Genomic DNA, 25,471 nt, shown 5'->3' with positions numbered 1-25,471 from the left:
AATGCACAGACTATTGCAAAGCAATGCACATACAGTATTGCAATGCAATGCACAGAGATTATTGCAAAGCAATGCACAGACTATTGCAAAGCAATGCACAGACTACTGCAAAGCAATGCACAGAGACTATTGCAAAGCAATGCACAGACTATTGCAAAGCAATGCACAGAGACTATTGCAAAGCAATGCACAGAGACTATTGCAAAGCAATGCACAGACTATTGCAAAGCAATGCACAGACTATTGCAAAGCAATGCACAGACTATTGCAAAGTAATGCACAGAGACTATTGCAAAGCAATGCACAGACTATTGCAAAGCAATGCACAGACTATTGCAAAGCAATGCACAGAGACTATTGCAAAGCAATGCACAGAGTCTATTGCAAAGCAATTCACAGACTATTGCAAAGCAATGCGAAGACTATTGCAAAGCAATGCACAGACTATTGCAAAGCAATGCACAGAGACTATTGCAAAGCAGTGCACGGACTATTGCAAAGCAATGCACAGACCATTGCAAAGCAATGCACAGACTATTGCAAAGCAATGCAAAGAGACTATTGCAAAGCAATGCACAGGGACTATTGCAAAGCAATGCACAAAGACTATTGCAAAGCAGTGCACAGACTATTGCAAAGCAATGCACAGACTATTGCAAAGCAATGCACAGAGACTATTGCAACGCAATGCACAGACTATTGCAAAGCAATGCACAGACTATTGCAAAGCAACGCACAGAGACTATTGCAAAGCAATGCACAGACCATTGCAAAGCAATGCACAGACTATTGCAAAGCAATGCAAAGAGACTATTGCAAAGCAATGCACAGGGACTATTGCAAAGCAATGCACAAAGACTATTGCAAAGCAGTGCACAGACTATTGCAAAGCAATGCACAGACTATTGCAAAGCAATGCACAGAGACTATTGCAAAGCAATGCACAGACTATTGCAAAGCAATGCACAGACTATTGCAAAGCAATGCACAGAGACTATTGCAAAGCAATGCACAGACTATTGCAAAGCAATACACAGAGACTATTGCAAAGCAATGCACAGACTATTGCAAAGCAATGCACAGAGACTATTGCAAAGCAATGCACAGAGACTATTGCAAAGCAATGCACAGAGACTATTGCAAAGCAATGCACAGACTATTGCAAAGCAATACACAGAGACTATTGCAAAGCAATGCACAGACTATTGCAAAGCAATGCACAGAGACTATTGCAAAGCAATGCACAGACTATTGCAAAGCAATGAACAGAGACAATTGCAAAGCAATGCACAGAGATTATTGCAAAGCAATGCACAGACTATTGCAAAGCAATGCACAGCGACTATTGCAAAGCAATGCACAGAGACTATTGCAAAGCAATGCATAGACTATTGCAAAGCAATGCACAGACTTTTGCAAAGCAATGCAAAGAGACTATTGCAAAGCAATGCACAGAGACTATTGCAAAACAATGCACAGACTATTGCAAAGCAATGCACAGACTATTGCAAAGCAATGCACAGAGACTCTTGCAAAGCAATGCACAGACTATTGCAAAGCAATGCACAGACTATTGCAAAGCAATGCACAGACTATTGCAAAGCAATGCACAGAGACTATTGCAAAGCAATGCACAGACTTTTGCAAAGCAATGCACAGAGACTATTGCAAAGCAATGCACAGACTATTGCAAAGCAATGCACAGAGACTATTGCAAAGCAATGCACAGACTATTGCTAAGCAATGCACAGAGACTATTGCAAAGCAATGTCCAGACTATTGCAAAGCAATGCACAGACTATTGCAAAGCAATGCACAGAGACTATTGCAAAGCAATGCACAGACTATGCACGGAGACTATTGCAAAGCAATGCACAGACTATTGCAAAGCAATGCACAGATACTATTGCAAAGCAATGCCCAGACTATTGCAAAGCAATGCACAGACTATTGCAAAGCAATGCACAGAGACTATTGCAAAGCAATGCACAGACTATTGCAAAGCAATGCACAGAGACTATTGCAAAGCAATGCACAGAGACTCTTGCAAAGCAATGCACAGACTATTGCAAAGCAATGCACAGACTATTGCAAAGCAATGCACAGACGATTGCAAAGCAATGCACAGAGACTATTGCAAAGCAATGCACAGACTATTGCAAAGCAATGCACAGACTATTGCAAAGCAATGCACAGAGACTATTGCAAAGCAATGCACAGAGACTATTGCAAAGCAATGCACAGACTATTGCAAAGCAATGCACAGACTATTGCAAAGCAATGCAAAGAGAATATTGCAAAGCAATGCACATACTATTGCAAAGCAATGCACAGACTATTGCAAAGCAATGCACAGAGACTATTGCAAAGTAATGCACAGACTATTGCAAAGCAATACACAGAGACTATTGCAAAGCAATGCACAGACTAATGCAAAGCAATGCACAGAGACTATTGCAAAGCAATGCACTGAGACTATTGCAAAGCAATGCACATAGACTATTGCAAAGCAGTGCACAGACTATTGCAAAGCAATGCACAGACTATTGCAAAGCAATGCACAGAGACTATTGCACAGCAATGCACAGACTATTGCAAAGCAATGCACAGACTATTGCAAAGCAATGCACAGAGACTATTGCAAAGCAATGCACAGACTATTGCAAAGCAATGCACAGACCATTGCATAGCAATGCACAGAGACTATTGCAAAGCAATGCACAGACTATTGCAAAGCAATGCACAGAGACTATTGCAAAGCAATGCACAGACTATTGCAAAGCAATGCACAGACTATTGCAAAGCAATGCACAGAGACTATTGCAAAGCAATGCACAGACTATTGCAAAGCAATACACAGAGACTATTGCAAAGCAATGCACAGACTATTGCAAAGCAATGCACAGAGACTATTGCAAAGCAATGCACAGAGACTATTGCAAAGCAATGCACAGAGACTATTGCAAAGCAATGCACAGACTATTGCAAAGCAATACACAGAGACTATTGCAAAGCAATGCACAGACTATTGCAAAGCAATGCACAGAGACTATTGCAAAGCAATGCACAGACTATTGCAAAGCAATGAACAGAGACAATTGCAAAGCAATGCACAGAGATTATTGCAAAGCAATGCACAGACTATTGCAAAGCAATGCACAGCGACTATTGCAAAGCAATGCACAGAGACTATTGCAAAGCAATGCACAGACTATTGCAAAGCAATGCACAGACTTTTGCAAAGCAATGCAAAGAGACTATTGCAAAGCAATGCACAGAGACTATTGCAAAACAATGCACAGACTATTGCAAAGCAATGCACAGACTATTGCAAAGCAATGCACAGAGACTCTTGCAAAGCAATGCACAGACTATTGCAAAGCAATGCACAGACTATTGCAAAGCAATGCACAGACTATTGCAAAGCAATGCACAGAGACTATTGCAAAGCAATGCACAGACTTTTGCAAAGCAATGCACAGAGACTATTGCAAAGCAATGCACAGACTATTGCAAAGCAATGCACAGAGACTATTGCAAAGCAATGCACAGACTATTGCTAAGCAATGCACAGAGACTATTGCAAAGCAATGTCCAGACTATTGCAAAGCAATGCACAGACTATTGCAAAGCAATGCACAGAGACTATTGCAAAGCAATGCACAGACTATGCACGGAGACTATTGCAAAGCAATGCACAGACTATTGCAAAGCAATGCACAGATACTATTGCAAAGCAATGCCCAGACTATTGCAAAGCAATGCACAGACTATTGCAAAGCAATGCACAGAGGCTATTGCAAAGCAATGCACAGACTATTGCAAAGCAATGCACAGAGACTATTGCAAAGCAATGCACAGAGACTCTTGCAAAGCAATGCACAGACTATTGCAAAGCAATGCACAGACTATTGCAAAGCAATGCACAGACGATTGCAAAGCAATGCACAGAGACTATTGCAAAGCAATGCACAGACTATTGCAAAGCAATGCACAGACTATTGCAAAGCAATGCACAGAGACTATTGCAAAGCAATGCACAGAGACTATTGCAAAGCAATGCACAGACTATTGCAAAGCAATGCACAGACTATTGCAAAGCAATGCAAAGAGAATATTGCAAAGCAATGCACATACTATTGCAAAGCAATGCACAGACTATTGCAAAGCAATGCACAGAGACTATTGCAAAGTAATGCACAGACTATTGCAAAGCAATACACAGAGACTATTGCAAAGCAATGCACAGACTAATGCAAAGCAATGCACAGAGACTATTGCAAAGCAATGCACTGAGACTATTGCAAAGCAATGCACATAGACTATTGCAAAGCAGTGCACAGACTATTGCAAAGCAATGCACAGACTATTGCAAAGCAATGCACAGAGACTATTGCACAGCAATGCACAGACTATTGCAAAGCAATGCACAGACTATTGCAAAGCAATGCACAGAGACTATTGCAAAGCAATGCACAGACTATTGCAAAGCAATGCACAGACCATTGCATAGCAATGCACAGAGACTATTGCAAAGCAATGCACAGACTATTGCAAAGCAATGCACAGAGACTATTGCAATGCAATTCACATACTACTGCAAAGCAATGCACAGTCTATTGCAAATCAATGCACAGAGACTTTTGCAAAGCAATTCACAGACTATTGCTAAGTAATGCACAGAGACTATTGCAAAGCAATGCCCAGACTATTGCAAAGCAATGCACAGACTATTGCAAAGCAATGCACAGAGACTATTGCAAAGCAATGCAAAGACTATTGCAAAGCAATGCACAGACTAATGCAAAGCAATGCACAGACTATTGCAAAGCAATGCAAAGAGACTATTGCAAAGCAATGCACAGACTATTGCAAAGCAATGCACAGAGACTATTGCAATGCAGTGCACAGAGACTATTGCAAAGCAATGCACAGACTATTGCAAAGCAATGCGAAGACTATTGCAAAGCAATTCACAGACACTATTGCAAAGCAATGCACAGAGCCTATTGCAAAGCAATGCACAGACTATTGCAAAGAAATTCACAGACTATTGCAAAGCAATGCGAAGACTATTGCAAAGCAATGCACAGACTATTGCAAAGCAATGCACAGAGACTATTGCAAAGCAGTGCACGGACTATTGCAAAGCAATGCACAGACCATTGCAAAGCAATGCACAGACTATTGCAAAGCAATGCAAAGAGACTATTGCAAAGCAATGCACAGGGACTATTGCAAAGCAATGCACAAAGACTATTGCAAAGCAGTGCACAGACTATTGCAAAGCAATGCACAGACTATTGCAAAGCAATGCACAGAGACTATTGCAAAGTAATGCGAAGACTATTGCAAAGCAATGCACAGAGACTATTGCAAAGCAATGCACAGACTACTGCAAAGCAATGCACAGACTATTGCAAAGCAATGCACAGAGACTAATGCAAAGCAATGCACAGACTATTGCAAAGCAATTCACAGACTATTGCAAAGCAATGCGAAGACTATTGCAAAGCAATGCGAAGACTATTGCAAAGCAATGCACAGAGACTATTGCAAAGCAATGCACAGACTATTGCAAAGCAATGCACAGAGACTATTGCAAAGCAATGCACAGACTATTGCAAAGCAATGCACAGAGACTATTGCAAAGCAATGCACAGACTATTGCAAAGCAACTCACAGACCATTGCAAAGCAATGCACAGACTATTGCGAAGCAATGCGAAGACTATTGCAAAGCAATGCACAGAGACTATTGCAAAGCAATGCACACACTACTGCAAAGCAATGCACAGACTATTGCAAAGCAATGCACAGAGACTATTGCAAAGCAATGCACAGACTACTGCAAAGCAATGCACAGACTATTGCAAAGCAATGCACAGACTATTGCAAAGCAATGCACATACACTATTGCAATGCAATGCACAGAGATTATTGCAAAGCAATGCACAGACTATTGCAAAGCAATGCACAGACTATTGCAAAGCAATGCACAGAGACTATTGCAAAGCAATGCACAGACTATTGCAAAGCAATGCACAGAGACTATTGCAAAGCAATGCACAGAGACTATTGCAAAGCAATGCACAGACTATTGCAAAGCAATGCACAGACTATTGCAAAGCAATGCACAGACTATTGCAAAGTAATGCACAGAGACTATTGCAAAGCAATGCACAGACTATTGCAAAGCAATGCACAGACTATTGCAAAGCAATGCACAGAGACTATTGCAAAGCAATGCACAGAGTCTATTGCAAAGCAATTCACAGACTATTGCAAGGCAATGCGAAGACTATTGCAAAGCAATGCACAGACTATTGCAAAGCAATGCACAGAGACTATTGCAAAGCAGTGCACGGACTATTGCAAAGCAATGCACAGACCATTGCAAAGCAATGCACAGACTATTGCAAAGCAATGCAAAGAGACTATTGCAAAGCAATGCACAGGGACTATTGCAAAGCAATGCACAAAGACTATTGCAAAGCAGTGCACAGACTATTGCAAAGCAATGCACAGACTATTGCAAAGCAATGCACAGAGACTATTGCAACGCAATGCACAGACTATTGCAAAGCAATGCGAAGACTATTGCAAAGCAATGCACAGACTATTGCAAAGCAATGCACAGAGACTATTGCAAAGCAGTGCACGGACTATTGCAAAGCAATGCACAGACCATTGCAAAGCAATGCACAGACTATTGCAAAGCAATGCAAAGAGACTATTGCAAAGCAATGCACAGGGACTATTGCAAAGCAATGCACAAAGACTATTGCAAAGCAGTGCACAGACTATTGCAAAGCAATGCACAGACTATTGCAAAGCAATGCACAGAGACTATTGCAAAGCAATGCACAGACTATTGCAAAGCAATGCACAGAGACTATTGCAAAGCAATGCACAGACTATTGCAAAGCAATACACAGAGACTATTGCAAAGCAATGCACAGACTATTGCAAAGCAATGCACAGAGACTATTGCAAAGCAATGCACAGAGACTATTGCAAAGCAATGCACAGAGACTATTGCAAAGCAATGCACAGACTATTGCAAAGCAATACACAGAGACTATTGCAAAGCAATGCACAGACTATTGCAAAGCAATGCACAGAGACTATTGCAAAGCAATGCACAGACTATTGCAAAGCAATGAACAGAGACAATTGCAAAGCAATGCACAGAGATTATTGCAAAGCAATGCACAGAGATTATTGCAAAGCAATGCACAGCGACTATTGCAAAGCAATGCACAGAGACTATTGCAAAGCAATGCACAGACTTTTGCAAAGCAATGCAAAGAGACTATTGCAAAGCAATGCACAGAGACTATTGCAAAACAATGCACAGACTATTGCAAAGCAATGCACAGACTATTGCAAAGCAATGCACATAGACTATTGCAAAGTAATGCGAAGAATATTGCAAAGCAATGCACAGAGACTATTGCAAAGCAATGCACAGACTACTGCAAAGCAATGCACAGACTATTGCAAAGCAATGCACAGAGACTAATGCAAAGCAATGCACAGACTATTGCAAAGCAATTCACAGACTATTGCAAAGCAATGCGAAGACTATTGCAAAGCAATGCGAAGACTATTGCAAAGCAATGCACAGAGACTATTGCAAAGCAATGCACAGACTATTGCAAAGCAATGCACAGAGACTATTGCAAAGCAATGCACAGACTATTGCAAAGCAATGCACAGAGACTATTGCAAAGCAATGCACAGACTATTGCAAAGCAACGCACAGACCATTGCAAAGCAATGCACAGACTATTGCGAAGCAATGCGAAGACTATTGCAAAGCAATGCACAGAGACTATTGCAAAGCAATGCTCACACTACTGCAAAGCAATGCACAGACTATTGCAAAGCAATGCACAGAGACTATTGCAAAGCAATGCACAGACTACTGCAAAGGAATGCACAGACTATTGCAAAGCAATGCACAGACTATTGCAAAGCCATGCACAGACACTATTGCAATGCAATGCACAGAGATTATTGCAAAGCAATGCACAGACTATTGCAAAGCAATGCACAGACTTTTGCAAAGCAATGCAAAGAGACTATTGCAAAGCAATGCAGAGACTATTGCAAAGCAATGCACAGAGACTATTGCAATGCAATTCACATACTACTGCAAAGCAAAGCACAGTCTATTGCAAAGCAATGCACAGAGACTATTGCAAAGCAATGCACAGACTATTGCTAAGCAATGCACAGAGACTATTGCAAAGCAATGCACAGACTATTGCAAAGCAATGCACAGACTATTGCAAAGCAATGCACAGACTATTGCAAAGCAATGCACAGAGACTATTGCAAAGCAATGCACAGACTATTGTAAAGCAATGCACAGACTATTGCAAAGCAATGCACAGAGACTATTGCAAAGCAATGCACAGAAACTATTGCAAAGCAATGCACAGACTATTGCAAAGCAATGCACAGACTATTGCAAAGCAATGCAAAGAGAATATTGCAAAGCAATGCACATACTATTGCAAAGCAATGCACAGACTATTGCAAAGCAATGCACAGAGACTATTGCAAAGTAATGCACAGACTATTGCAAAGCAATACACAGAGACTATTGCAAAGCAATGCACAGACTAATGCAAAGCAATGCACAGAGACTATTGCAAAGCAATGCACTGAGACTATTGCAAAGCAATGCACATAGACTATTGCAAAGCAGTGCACAGACTATTGCAAAGCAATGCACAGAGACTATTGCAATGCAATTCACATACTACTGCAAAGCAATGCACAGTCTATTGCAAAGCAATGCACAGAGACTTTTGCAAAGCAATTCACAGACTATTGCTAAGTAATGCACAGAGACTATTGCAAAGCAATGCCCAGACTATTGCAAAGCAATGCACAGACTATTGCAAAGCAATGCACAGAGACTATTGCAAAGCAATGCACAGACTATTGCAAAGCAATGCACAGACTAATGCAAAGCAATGCACAGACTATTGCAAAGCAATGCAAAGAGACTATTGCAAAGCAATGCACAGACTATTGCAAAGCAATGCACAGAGACTATTGCAATGCAGTGCACAGAGACTATTGCAAAGCAATGCACAGACTATTGCAAAGCAATGCGAAGACTATTGCAAAGCAATTCACAGAGACTATTGCAAAGCAATGCTCAGAGCCTATTGCAAAGCAATGCACAGACTATTGCAAAGCAATTCACAGACTATTGCAAAGCAATGCGAAGACTATTGCAAAGCAATGCACAGACTATTGCAAAGCAATGCACAGAGACTATTGCAAAGCAGTGCACGGACCATTGCAAAGCAATGCACAGACCATTGCAAAGCAATGCACAGACTATTGCAAAGCAATGCAAAGAGACTATTGCAAAGCAATGCACAGGGACTATTGCAAAGCAATGCACAAAGACTATTGCAAAGCAGTGCACAGACTATTGCAAAGCAATGCACAGACTATTGCAAAGCAATGCACAGAGACTATTGCAAAGTAATGCGAAGACTATTGCAAAGCAATGCACAGAGACTATTGCAAAGCAATGCACAGACTACTGCAAAGCAATGCACAGACTATTGCAAAGCAATGCACAGAGACTAATGCAAAGCAATGCACAGACTATTGCAAAGCAATTCACAGACTATTGCAAAGCAATGCGAAGACTATTGCAAAGCAATGCGAAGACTATTGCAAAGCAATGCACAGAGACTATTGCAAAGCAATGCACAGACTATTGCAAAGCAATGCACAGAGACTATTGCAAAGCAATGCACAGACTATTGCAAAGCAATGCACAGAGAATATTGCAAAGCAATGCACAGACTATTGCAAAGCAACTCACAGACCATTGCAAAGCAATGCACAGACTATTGCGAAGCAATGCGAAGACTATTGCAAAGCAATGCACAGAGACTATTGCAAAGCAATGCACACACTACTGCAAAGCAATGCACAGACTATTGCAAAGCAATGCACAGACTACTGCAAAGCAATGCACAGACTATTGCAAAGCAATGCACAGACTATTGCAAAGCAATGCACATACAGTATTGCAATGCAATGCACAGAGATTATTGCAAAGCAATGCACAGACTATTGCAAAGCAATGCACAGACTACTGCAAAGCAATGCACAGAGACTATTGCAAAGCAATGCACAGACTATTGCAAAGCAATGCACAGACTATTGCAAAGTAATGCACAGAGACTATTGCAAAGCAATGCACAGACTATTGCAAAGCAATGCACAGAGACTATTGCAAAGCAATGCACAGAGTCTATTGCAAAGCAATTCACAGACTATTGCAAAGCAATGCGAAGACTATTGCAAAGCAATGCACAGACTATTGCAAAGCAATGCACAGAGACTATTGCAAAGCAGTGCACGGACTATTGCAAAGCAATGCACAGACCATTGCAAAGCAATGCACAGACTATTGCAAAGCAATGCAAAGAGACTATTGCAAAGCAATGCACAGGGACTATTGCAAAGCAATGCACAAAGACTATTGCAAAGCAGTGCACAGACTATTGCAAAGCAATGCACAGACTATTGCAAAGCAATGCACAGAGACTATTGCAACGCAATGCACAGACTATTGCAAAGCAATGCACAGACTATTGCAAAGCAACGCACAGAGACTATTGCAAAGCAATGCACAGACCATTGCAAAGCAATGCACAGACTATTGCAAAGCAATGCAAAGAGACTATTGCAAAGCAATGCACAGGGACTATTGCAAAGCAATGCACAAAGACTATTGCAAAGCAGTGCACAGACTATTGCAAAGCAATGCACAGACTATTGCAAAGCAATGCACAGAGACTATTGCAAAGCAATGCACAGACTATTGCAAAGCAATGCACAAAGACTATTGCAAAGCAATGCACAGACTATTGCAAAGCAATACACAGAGACTATTGCAAAGCAATGCACAGATTATTGCAAAGCAATGCACAGAGACTATTGCAAAGCAATGCACAGAGACTATTGCAAAGCAATGCACAGAGTCTATTGCAAAGCAATGCACAGACTATTGCAAAGCAATACACAGAGAATATTGCAAAGCAATGCACAGACTATTGCAAAGCAATGCACAGAGACTATTGCAAAGCAATGCACAGACTATTGCAAAGCAATGAACAGAGACAATTGCAAAGCAATGCACAGAGATTATTGCAAAGCAATGCACAGACTATTGCAAAGCAATGCACAGCGACTATTGCAAAGCAATGCACAGAGACTATTGCAAAGCAATGCACAGACTATTGCAAAGCAATGCACAGACTTTTGCAAAGCAATGCAAAGAGACTATTGCAAAGCAATGCACAGAGACTATTGCAAAACAATGCACAGACTATTGCAAAGCAATGCACAGACTATTGCAAAGCAATGCACAGAGACTCTTGCAAAGCAATGCACAGACTATTGCAAAGCAATGCACAGACTATTGCAAAGCAATGCACAGACTATTGAAAAGCAATGCACAGAGACTATTGCAAAGCAATGCACAGACTTTTGCAAAGCAATGCACAGAGACTATTGCAAAGCAATGCACAGACTATTGCAAAGCAATGCACAGAGACTATTGCAAAGCAATGCCCAGACTATTGCAAAGCAATGCACAGACTATTGCAAAGCAATGCACAGAGACTATTGCAAAGCAATGCACAGACTATTGCAAAGCAATGCACAGAGACTATTGCAAAGCAATGCACAGACTATTGCAAAGCAATGCACAGAGACTATTGCAAAGCAACGCACAGACTATTGCAAAGCAATGCACAGACCATTGCAAAGCAATGCACAGACTATTGCAAAGCAACGCACAGACCATTGCAAAGCAATGCACAGACTATTGCGAAGCAATGCGAAGACTATTGCAAAGCAATGCACAGAGACTATTGCAAAGCAATGCTCACACTACTGCAAAGCAATGCACAGACTATTGCAAAGCAATGCACAGAGACTATTGCAAAGCAATGCACAGACTACTGCAAAGGAATGCACAGAGTATTGCAAAGCAATGCACAGACTATTGCAAAGCCATGCACAGACACTATTGCAATGCAATGCACAGAGATTATTGCAAAGCAATGCACAGACTATTGCAAAGCAATGCACAGACTTTTGCAAAGCAATGCAAAGAGACTATTGCAAAGCAATGCAGAGACTATTGCAAAGCAATGCACAGAGACTATTGCAATGCAATTCACATACTACTGCAAAGCAAAGCACAGTCTATTGCAAAGCAATGCACAGAGACTAATGCAAAGCAATGCACAGACTATTGCTAAGCAATGCACAGAGACTATTGCAAAGCAATGTCCAGACTATTGCAAAGCAATGCACAGACTATTGCAAAGCAATGCACAGAGACTATTGCAAAGCAATGCACAGACTATGCACGGAGACTATTGCAAAGCAATGCACAGACTATTGCAAAGCAATGCACAGAGACTATTGCAAAGCAATGCCCAGACTATTGCAAAGCAATGCCCAGACTATTGCAAAGCAATGCACAGAGACTATTGCAAAGCAATGCACAGACTATTGCAAAGCAATGCACAGAGACTATTGCAAAGCAATGCACAGAGACTCTTGCAAAGCAATGCACAGACTATTGCAAAGCAATGCACAGACTATTGCAAAGCAATGCACAGACTATTGCAAAGCAATGCACAGAGACTATTGCAAAGCAATGCACAGACTATTGCAAAGCAATGCACAGACTATTGCAAAGCAATGCACAGAGACTATTGCAAAGCAATGCACAGAGACTATTGCAAAGCAATGCACAGACTATTGCAAAGCAATGCACAGACTATTGCAAAGCAATGCAAAGAGAATATTGCAAAGCAATGCACATACTATTGCAAAGCAATGCACAGACTATTGCAAAGCAATGCACAGAGACTATTGCAAAGTAATGCACAGACTATTGCAAAGCAATACACAGAGACTATTGCAAAGCAATGCACAGACTAATGCAAAGCAATGCACAGAGACTATTGCAAAGCAATGCACTGACACTATTGCAAAGCAATGCACATGGACTATTGCAAAGCAGTGCACAGACTATTGCAAAGCAATGCACAGACTATTGCAAAGCAATGCACAGAGACTATTGCACAGCAATGCACAGAATATTGCAAAGCAATGCACAGACTATTGCAAAGCAATGCACAGAGACTATTGCAAAGCAATGCACAGACTATTGCAAAGCAATGCACAGACCATTGCATAGCAATGCACAGAGACTATTGCAAAGCAATGCACAGACTATTGCAAAGCAATGCACAGAGACTATTGCAATGCAATTCACATACTACTGCAAAGCAATGCACAGTCTATTGCAAAGCAATGCACAGAGACTTTTGCAAAGCAATTCACAGACTATTGCTAAGTAATGCACAGAGACTATTGCAAAGCAATGCCCAGACTATTGCAAAGCAATGCACAGACTATTGCAAAGCAATGCACAGAGACTATTGCAAAGCAATGCAAAGACTATTGCAAAGCAATGCACAGACTAATGCAAAGCAATGCACAGACTATTGCAAAGCAATGCAAAGAGACTATTGCAAAGCAATGCACAGACTATTGCAAAGCAATGCACAGAGACTATTGCAATGCAGTGCACAGAGACTATTGCAATGCAGTGCACAGAGACTATTGCAAAGCAATGCACAGACTATTGCAAAGCAATGCGAAGACTATTGCAAAGCAATTCACAGAGACTATTGCAAAGCAATGCACAGAGCCTATTGCAAAGCAATGCACAGACTATTGCAAAGCAATTCACAGACTATTGCAAAGCAATGCGAAGACTATTGCAAAGCAATGCGAAGACTATTGCAAAGCAATGCACAGACTATTGCAAAGCAATGCACAGAGACTATTGCAAAGCAGTGCACGGACTATTGCAAAGCAATGCACAGACCATTGCAAAGCAATGCACAGACTATTGCAAAGCAATGCAAAGAGACTATTGCAAAGCAATGCACAGGGACTATTGCAAAGCAATGCACAAAGACTATTGCAAAGCAGTGCACAGACTATTGCAAAGCAATGCACAGACTATTGCAAAGCAATGCACAGAGACTATTGCAAAGTAATGCGAAGACTATTGCAAAGCAATGCACAGAGACTATTGCAAAGCAATGCACAGACTACTGCAAAGCAATGCACAGACTATTGCAAAGCAATGCACAGAGACTAATGCAAAGCAATGCACAGACTATTGCAAAGCAATTCACAGACTATTGCAAAGCAATGTGAAGACTATTGCAAAGCAATGCGAAGACTATTGCAAAGCAATGCACAGAGACTATTGCAAAGCAATGCACAGACTATTGCAAAGCAATGCACAGAGACTATTGCAAAGCAATGCACAGACTATTGCAAAGCAATGCACAGAGACTATTGCAAAGCAATGCACAGACTATTGCAAAGCAACTCACAGACCATTGCAAAGCAATGCACAGACCATTGCAAAGCAATGCACAGACTATTGCGAAGCAATGCGAAGACTATTGCAAAGCAATGCACAGAGACTATTGCAAAGCAATGCACACACTACTGCTAAGCAATGCACAGACTATTGCAAAGCAATGCACAGAGACTATTGCAAAGCAATGCACAGACTACTGCAAAGCAATGCACAGACTATTGCAAAGCAATGCACAGACTATTGCAAAGCAATGCACATACACTATTGCAATGCAATGCACAGAGATTATTGCAAAGCAATGCACAGACTATTGCAAAGCAATGCACAGACTATTGCAAAGCAATGCACAGAGACTATTGCAAAGCAATGCACAGACTATTGCAAAGCAATGCACAGAGACTATTGCAAAGCAATGCACAGAGACTATTACAAAGCAATGCACAGACTATTGCAAAGCAATGCACAGACTATTGCAAAGCAATGCACAGACTATTGCAAAGTAATGCACAGAGACTATTGCAAAGCAATGCACAGACTATTGCAAAGCAATGCACAGACTATTGCAAAGCAATGCACAGAGACTATTGCAAAGCAATGCACAGAGTCTATTGCAAAGCAATTCACAGACTATTGCAAAGCAATGCGAAGACTATTGCAAAGCAATGCACAGACTATTGCAAAGCAATGCACAGAGACTATTGCAAAGCAGTGCACGGACTATTGCAAAGCAATGCACAGACCATTGCAAAGCAATGCACAGACTATTGCAAAGCAATGCAAAGAGACTATTGCAAAGCAATGCACAGGGACTATTGCAAAGCAATGCAAAGAGACTATTGCAAAGCAATGCACAGGGACTATTGCAAAGCAATGCACAAAGACTATTGCAAAGCAGTGCACAGACTATTGCAAAGCAATGCACAGACTATTGCAAAGCAATGCACAGAGACTATTGCAAAGCAATGCACAGACTATTGCAAAACAATGCACAGAGACTATTGCAAAGCAATGCACAGACTATTGCAAAGCAATACACAGAGACTATTGCAAAGCAATGCACAGACTTTTGCAAAGCAATGCACAGAGACTATTGCAAAGCAATGCACAGAGACTATTGCAAAGCAATGCAGAGAGACTATTGCAAAGCAATGCACAGACTATTGCAAAGCAATACACAGAGACTATTACAAAGCAATGCACAGACTATTGCAAAGCAATGCACAGAGACTATTGCAAAGCAATGCACAGACTATTGCAAAGCAATGAACAGAGACAATTGCAAAGCAATGCACAGAGATTATTGCAAAGCAATGCACAGACTATTGCAAAGCAATGCACAGCGACTATTGCAAAGCAATGCACAGAGACTATTGCAAAGCAATGCACAGACTTTTGCAAAGCAATGCAGAGACTATTGCAAAGCAATGCACAGAGACTATTGCAAAACAATGCACAGACTATTGCAAAGCAATGCACAGACTATTGCAAAGCAATGCACAGAGACTATTGCAAAGTAATGCGAAGAATATTGCAAAGCAATGCACAGAGACTATTGCAAAGCAATGCACAGACTACTGCAAAGCAATGCACAGACTATTGCAAAGCAATGCACAGAGACTAATGCAAAGCAATGCACAGACTATTGCAAAGCAATTCACAGACTATTGCAAAGCAATGCGAAGACTATTGCAAAGCAATGCGAAGACTATTGCAAAGCAATGCACAGAGACTATTGCAAAGCAGTGCACAGACTATTGCAAAGCAATGCACAGAGACTATTGCAAAGCAATGCACAGACTATTGCAAAGCAATGCACAGAGACTATTGCAAAGCAATGCACAGACTATTGCAAAGCAACGCACAGACCATTGCAAAGCAATGCACAGACTATTGCGAAGCAATGCGAAGACTATTGCAAAGCAATGCACAGAGACTATTGCAAAGCAATGCTCACACTACTGCAAAGCAATGCACAGACTATTGCAAAGCAATGCACAGAGACTATTGCAAAGCAATGCACAGACTACTGCAAAGGAATGCACAGACTATTGCAAAGCAATGCACAGACTATTGCAAAGCCATGCACAGACACTATTGCAATGCAATGCACAGAGATTATTGCAAAGCAATGCACAGACTATTGCAAAGCAATGCACAGACTTTTGCAAAGCAATGCAAAGAGACTATTGCAAAGCAATGCAGAGACTATTGCAAAGCAATGCACAGAGACTATTGCAATGCAATTCACATACTACTGCAAAGCAAAGCACAGTCTATTGCAAAGCAATGCACAGAGACTATTGCAAAGCAATGCACAGACTATTGCTAAGCAATGCACAGAGACTATTGCAAAGCAATGCACAGACTATTGCAAAGCAATGCACAGACTATTGCAAAGCAATGCACAGACTATTGCAAAGCAATGCACAGAGACTATTGCAAAGCAATGCACAGACTATTGCAAAGCAATGCACAGACTATTGCAAAGCAATGCACAGAGACTATTGCAAAGTAATGCACAGACTATTGCAAAGCAATACACAGAGACTATTGCAAAGCAATGCACAGACTAATGCAAAGCAATGCACAGAGACTATTGCAAAGCAATGCACTGAGACTATTGCAAAGCAATGCACATAGACTATTGCAAAGCAGTGCACAGACTATTGCAAAGCAATGCACAGAGACTATTGCAATGCAATTCACATACTACTGCAAAGCAATGCACAGTCTATTGCAAAGCAATGCACAGAGACTTTTGCAAAGCAATTCACAGACTATTGCTAAGTAATGCACAGAGACTATTGCAAAGCAATGCCCAGACTATTGCAAAGCAATGCACAGACTATTGCAAAGCAATGCACAGAGACTATTGCAAAGCAATGCACAGACTATTGCAAAGCAATGCACAGACTAATGCAAAGCAATGCACAGACTATTGCAAAGCAATGCAAAGAGACTATTGCAAAGCAATGCACAGACTATTGCAAAGCAATGCACAGATACTATTGCAATGCAGTGCACAGAGACTATTGCAAAGCAATGCACAGACTATTGCAAAGCAATGCGAAGACTATTGCAAAGCAATGCACAGACTATTGCAAAGCAATGCAAAGAGACTATTGCAAAGCAATGCACAGGGACTATTGCAAAGCAATGCACAAAGACTATTGCAAAGCAGTGCACAGACTATTGCAAAGCAATGCACAGACTATTGCAAAGCAATGCACAGAGACTATTGCAAAGTAATGCGAAGACTATTGCAAAGCAATGCACAGAGACTATTGCAAAGCAATGCACAGACTACTGCAAAGCAATGCACAGACTATTGCAAAGCAATGCACAGAGACTAATGCAAAGCAATGCACAGACTATTGCAAAGCAATTCACAGACTATTGCAAAGCAATGCGAAGACTATTGCAAAGCAATGCGAAGACTATTGCAAAGCAATGCACAGAGACTATTGCAAAGCAATGCACAGACTATTGCAAAGCAATGCACAGAGACTATTGCAAAGCAATGCACAGACTATTGCAAAGCAATGCACAGAGACTATTGCAAAGCAATGCACAGACTATTGCAAAGCAACTCACAGACCATTGCAAAGCAATGCACAGACTATTGCGAAGCAATGCGAAGACTATTGCAAAGCAATGCACAGAGACTATTGCAAAGCAATGCACACACTACTGCAAAGCAATGCACAGACTATTGCAAAGCAATGCACAGACTACTGCAAAGCAATGCACAGACTATTGCAAAGCAATGCACAGACTATTGCAAAGCAATGCACATACAGTATTGCAATGCAATGCACAGAGATTATTGCAAAGCAATGCACAGACTATTGCAAAGCAATGCACAGACTACTGCAAAGCAATGCACAGAGACTATTGCAAAGCAATGCACAGACTATTGCAAAGCAATGCACAGACTATTGCAAAGTAATGCACAGAGACTATTGCAAAGCAATGCACAGACTATTGCAAAGCAATGCACAGAGACTATTGCAAAGCAATGCACAGAGTCTATTGCAAAGCAATTCACAGACTATTGCAAAGCAATGCGAAGACTATTGCAAAGCAATGCACAGACTATTGCAAAGCAATGCACAGAGACTATTGCAAAGCAGTGCACGGACTATTGCAAAGCAATGCACAGACCATTGCAAAGCAATGCACAGACTATTGCAAAGCAATGCAAAGAGACTATTGCAAAGCAATGCACAGGGACTATTGCAAAGCAATGCACAAAGACTATTGCAAAGCAGTGCACAGACTATTGCAAAGCAATGCACAGACTATTGCAAAGCAATGCACAGAGACTATTGCAACGCAATGCACAGACTATTGCAAAGCAATGCACAGACTATTGCAAAGCAACGCACAGAGACTATTGCAAAGCAATGCACAGACCATTGCAAAGCAATGCACAGACTATTGCAAAGCAATGCAAAGAGACTATTGCAAAGCAATGCACAGGGACTATTGCAAAGCAATGCACAAAGACTATTGCAAAGCAGTGCACAGACTATTGCAAAGCAATGCACAGACTATTGCAAAGCAATGCACAGAGACTATTGCAAAGCAATGCACAGACTATTGCAAAGCAATGCACAAAGACTATTGCAAAGCAATGCACAGACTATTGCAAAGCAATACACAGAGACTATTGCAAAGCAATGCACAGATTATTGCAAAGCAATGCACAGAGACTATTGCAAAGCAATGCACAGAGACTATTGCAAAGCAATGCACAGAGTCTATTGCAAAGCAATGCACAGACTATTGCAAAGCAATACACAGAGAATATTGCAAAGCAATGCACAGACTATTGCAAAGCAATGCACAGAGACTATTGCAAAGCAATGCACAGACTATTGCAAAGCAATGAACAGAGACAATTGCAAAGCAATGCACAGAGATTATTGCAAAGCAATGCACAGACTATTGCAAAGCAATGCACAGCGACTATTGCAAAGCAATGCACAGAGACTATTGCAAAGCAATGCACAGACTATTGCAAAGCAATGCACAGACTTTTGCAAAGCAATGCAAAGAGACTATTGCAAAGCAATGCACAGAGACTATTGCAAAACAATGCACAGACTATTGCAAAGCAATGCACAGACTATTGCAAAGCAATGCACAGAGACTCTTGCAAAGCAATGCACAGACTATTGCAAAGCAATGCACAGACTATTGCAAAGCAATGCACAGACTATTGAAAAGCAATGCACAGAGACTATTGCAAAGCAATGCACAGACTTTTGCAAAGCAATGCACAGAGACTATTGCAAAGCAATGCACAGACTATTGCAAAGCAATGCACAGAGACTATTGCAAAGCAATGCCCAGACTATTGCAAAGCAATGCACAGACTATTGCAAAGCAATGCACAGAGACTATTGCAAAGCAATGCACAGACTATTGCAAAGCAATGCACAGAGACTATTGCAAAGCAATGCACAGACTATTGCAAAGCAATGCACAGAGACTATTGCAAAGCAACGCACAGACTATTGCAAAGCAATGCACAGACCATTGCAAAGCAATGCACAGACTATTGCAAAGCAACGCACAGACCATTGCAAAGCAATGCACAGACTATTGCGAAGCAATGCGAAGACTATTGCAAAGCAATGCACAGAGACTATTGCAAAGCAATGCTCACACTACTGCAAAGCAATGCACAGACTATTGCAAAGCAATGCACAGAGACTATTGCAAAGCAATGCACAGACTACTGCAAAGGAATGCACAGAGTATTGCAAAGCAATGCACAGACTATTGCAAAGCCATGCACAGACACTATTGCAATGCAATGCACAGAGATTATTGCAAAGCAATGCACAGACTATTGCAAAGCAATGCACAGACTTTTGCAAAGCAATGCAAAGAGACTATTGCAAAGCAATGCAGAGACTATTGCAAAGCAATGCACAGAGACTATTGCAATGCAATTCACATACTACTGCAAAGCAAAGCACAGTCTATTGCAAAGCAATGCACAGAGACTAATGCAAAGCAATGCACAGACTATTGCTAAGCAATGCACAGAGACTATTGCAAAGCAATGTCCAGACTATTGCAAAGCAATGCACAGACTATTGCAAAGCAATGCACAGAGACTATTGCAAAGCAATGCACAGACTATGCACGGAGACTATTGCAAAGCAATGCACAGACTATTGCAAAGCAATGCACAGAGACTATTGCAAAGCAATGCCCAGACTATTGCAAAGCAATGCCCAGACTATTGCAAAGCAATGCACAGAGACTATTGCAAAGCAATGCACAGACTATTGCAAAGCAATGCACAGAGACTATTGCAAAGCAATGCACAGAGACTCTTGCAAAGCAATGCACAGACTATTGCAAAGCAATGCACAGACTATTGCAAAGCAATGCACAGACTATTGCAAAGCAATGCACAGAGACTATTGCAAAGCAATGCACAGACTATTGCAAAGCAATGCACAGACTATTGCAAAGCAATGCACAGAGACTATTGCAAAGCAATGCACAGAGACTATTGCAAAGCAATGCACAGACTATTGCAAAGCAATGCACAGACTATTGCAAAGCAATGCAAAGAGAATATTGCAAAGCAATGCACATACTATTGCAAAGCAATGCACAGACTATTGCAAAGCAATGCACAGAGACTATTGCAAAGTAATGCACAGACTATTGCAAAGCAATACACAGAGACTATTGCAAAGCAATGCACAGACTAATGCAAAGCAATGCACAGAGACTATTGCAAAGCAATGCACTGACACTATTGCAAAGCAATGCACATGGACTATTGCAAAGCAGTGCACAGACTATTGCAAAGCAATGCACAGACTATTGCAAAGCAATGCACAGAGACTATTGCACAGCAATGCACAGAATATTGCAAAGCAATGCACAGACTATTGCAAAGCAATGCACAGAGACTATTGCAAAGCAATGCACAGACTATTGCAAAGCAATGCACAGACCATTGCATAGCAATGCACAGAGACTATTGCAAAGCAATGCACAGACTATTGCAAAGCAATGCACAGAGACTATTGCAATGCAATTCACATACTACTGCAAAGCAATGCACAGTCTATTGCAAAGCAATGCACAGAGACTTTTGCAAAGCAATTCACAGACTATTGCTAAGTAATGCACAGAGACTATTGCAAAGCAATGCCCAGACTATTGCAAAGCAATGCACAGACTATTGCAAAGCAATGCACAGAGACTATTGCAAAGCAATGCAAAGACTATTGCAAAGCAATGCACAGACTAATGCAAAGCAATGCACAGACTATTGCAAAGCAATGCAAAGAGACTATTGCAAAGCAATGCACAGACTATTGCAAAGCAATGCACAGAGACTATTGCAATGCAGTGCACAGAGACTATTGCAATGCAGTGCACAGAGACTATTGCAAAGCAATGCACAGACTATTGCAAAGCAATGCGAAGACTATTGCAAAGCAATTCACAGAGACTATTGCAAAGCAATGCACAGAGCCTATTGCAAAGCAATGCACAGACTATTGCAAAGCAATTCACAGACTATTGCAAAGCAATGCGAAGACTATTGCAAAGCAATGCGAAGACTATTGCAAAGCAATGCACAGACTATTGCAAAGCAATGCACAGAGACTATTGCAAAGCAGTGCACGGACTATTGCAAAGCAATGCACAGACCATTGCAAAGCAATGCACAGACTATTGCAAAGCAATGCAAAGAGACTATTGCAAAGCAATGCACAGGGACTATTGCAAAGCAATGCACAAAGACTATTGCAAAGCAGTGCACAGACTATTGCAAAGCAATGCACAGACTATTGCAAAGCAATGCACAGAGACTATTGCAAAGTAATGCGAAGACTATTGCAAAGCAATGCACAGAGACTATTGCAAAGCAATGCACAGACTACTGCAAAGCAATGCACAGACTATTGCAAAGCAATGCACAGAGACTAATGCAAAGCAATGCACAGACTATTGCAAAGCAATTCACAGACTATTGCAAAGCAATGTGAAGACTATTGCAAAGCAATGCGAAGACTATTGCAAAGCAATGCACAGAGACTATTGCAAAGCAATGCACAGACTATTGCAAAGCAATGCACAGAGACTATTGCAAAGCAATGCACAGACTATTGCAAAGCAATGCACAGAGACTATTGCAAAGCAATGCACAGACTATTGCAAAGCAACTCACAGACCATTGCAAAGCAATGCACAGACCATTGCAAAGCAATGCACAGACTATTGCGAAGCAATGCGAAGACTATTGCAAAGCAATGCACAGAGACTATTGCAAAGCAATGCACACACTACTGCTAAGCAATGCACAGACTATTGCAAAGCAATGCACAGAGACTATTGCAAAGCAATGCACAGACTACTGCAAAGCAATGCACAGACTATTGCAAAGCAATGCACAGACTATTGCAAAGCAATGCACATACACTATTGCAATGCAATGCACAGAGATTATTGCAAAGCAATGCACAGACTATTGCAAAGCAATGCACAGACTATTGCAAAGCAATGCACAGAGACTATTGCAAAGCAATGCACAGACTATTGCAAAGCAATGCACAGAGACTATTGCAAAGCAATGCACAGAGACTATTACAAAGCAATGCACAGACTATTGCAAAGCAATGCACAGACTATTGCAAAGCAATGCACAGACTATTGCAAAGTAATGCACAGAGACTATTGCAAAGCAATGCACAGACTATTGCAAAGCAATGCACAGACTATTGCAAAGCAATGCACAGAGACTATTGCAAAGCAATGCACAGAGTCTATTGCAAAGCAATTCACAGACTATTGCAAAGCAATGCGAAGACTATTGCAAAGCAATGCACAGACTATTGCAAAGCAATGCACAGAGACTATTGCAAAGCAGTGCACGGACTATTGCAAAGCAATGCACAGACCATTGCAAAGCAATGCACAGACTATTGCAAAGCAATGCAAAGAGACTATTGCAAAGCAATGCACAGGGACTATTGCAAAGCAATGCAAAGAGACTATTGCAAAGCAATGCACAGGGACTATTGCAAAGCAATGCACAAAGACTATTGCAAAGCAGTGCACAGACTATTGCAAAGCAATGCACAGACTATTGCAAAGCAATGCACAGAGACTATTGCAAAGCAATGCACAGACTATTGCAAAACAATGCACAGAGACTATTGCAAAGCAATGCACAGACTATTGCAAAGCAATACACAGAGACTATTGCAAAGCAATGCACAGACTTTTGCAAAGCAATGCACAGAGACTATTGCAAAGCAATGCACAGAGACTATTGCAAAGCAATGCAGAGAGACTATTGCAAAGCAATGCACAGACTATTGCAAAGCAATACACAGAGACTATTACAAAGCAATGCACAGACTATTGCAAAGCAATGCACAGAGACTATTGCAAAGCAATGCACAGACTATTGCAAAGCAATGAACAGAGACAATTGCAAAGCAATGCACAGAGATTATTGCAAAGCAATGCACAGACTATTGCAAAGCAATGCACAGCGACTATTGCAAAGCAATGCACAGAGACTATTGCAAAGCAATGCACAGACTTTTGCAAAGCAATGCAGAGACTATTGCAAAGCAATGCACAGAGACTATTGCAAAACAATGCACAGACTATTGCAAAGCAATGCACAGACTATTGCAAAGCAATGCACAGAGACTATTGCAAAGTAATGCGAAGAATATTGCAAAGCAATGCACAGAGACTATTGCAAAGCAATGCACAGACTACTGCAAAGCAATGCACAGACTATTGCAAAGCAATGCACAGAGACTAATGCAAAGCAATGCACAGACTATTGCAAAGCAATTCACAGACTATTGCAAAGCAATGCGAAGACTATTGCAAAGCAATGCGAAGACTATTGCAAAGCAATGCACAGAGACTATTGCAAAGCAGTGCACAGACTATTGCAAAGCAATGCACAGAGACTATTGCAAAGCAATGCACAGACTATTGCAAAGCAATGCACAGAGACTATTGCAAAGCAATGCACAGACTATTGCAAAGCAACGCACAGACCATTGCAAAGCAATGCACAGACTATTGCGAAGCAATGCGAAGACTATTGCAAAGCAATGCACAGAGACTATTGCAAAGCAATGCTCACACTACTGCAAAGCAATGCACAGACTATTGCAAAGCAATGCACAGAGACTATTGCAAAGCAATGCACAGACTACTGCAAAGGAATGCACAGACTATTGCAAAGCAATGCACAGACTATTGCAAAGCCATGCACAGACACTATTGCAATGCAATGCACAGAGATTATTGCAAAGCAATGCACAGACTATTGCAAAGCAATGCACAGACTTTTGCAAAGCAATGCAAAGAGACTATTGCAAAGCAATGCAGAGACTATTGCAAAGCAATGCACAGAGACTATTGCAATGCAATTCACATACTACTGCAAAGCAAAGCACAGTCTATTGCAAAGCAATGCACAGAGACTATTGCAAAGCAATGCACAGACTATTGCTAAGCAATGCACAGAGACTATTGCAAAGCAATGCACAGACTATTGCAAAGCAATGCACAGACTATTGCAAAGCAATGCACAGACTATTGCAAAGCAATGCACAGAGACTATTGCAAAGCAATGCACAGACTATTGCAAAGCAATGCACAGACTATTGCAAAGCAATGCACAGAGACTATTGCAAAGTAATGCACAGACTATTGCAAAGCAATACACAGAGACTATTGCAAAGCAATGCACAGACTAATGCAAAGCAATGCACAGAGACTATTGCAAAGCAATGCACTGAGACTATTGCAAAGCAATGCACATAGACTATTGCAAAGCAGTGCACAGACTATTGCAAAGCAATGCACAGAGACTATTGCAATGCAATTCACATACTACTGCAAAGCAATGCACAGTCTATTGCAAAGCAATGCACAGAGACTTTTGCAAAGCAATTCACAGACTATTGCTAAGTAATGC

This window comes from Lissotriton helveticus, assembly GCF_964261635.1.
Source record: "Lissotriton helveticus chromosome 1_1 unlocalized genomic scaffold, aLisHel1.1 SUPER_1_unloc_6, whole genome shotgun sequence".
Classification (NCBI taxonomy): Eukaryota; Metazoa; Chordata; class Amphibia; order Caudata; family Salamandridae; genus Lissotriton; species Lissotriton helveticus.
The sequence above is the reverse complement of the archived record's forward strand: the minus strand, read 5'-3'. Positions refer to the sequence as shown.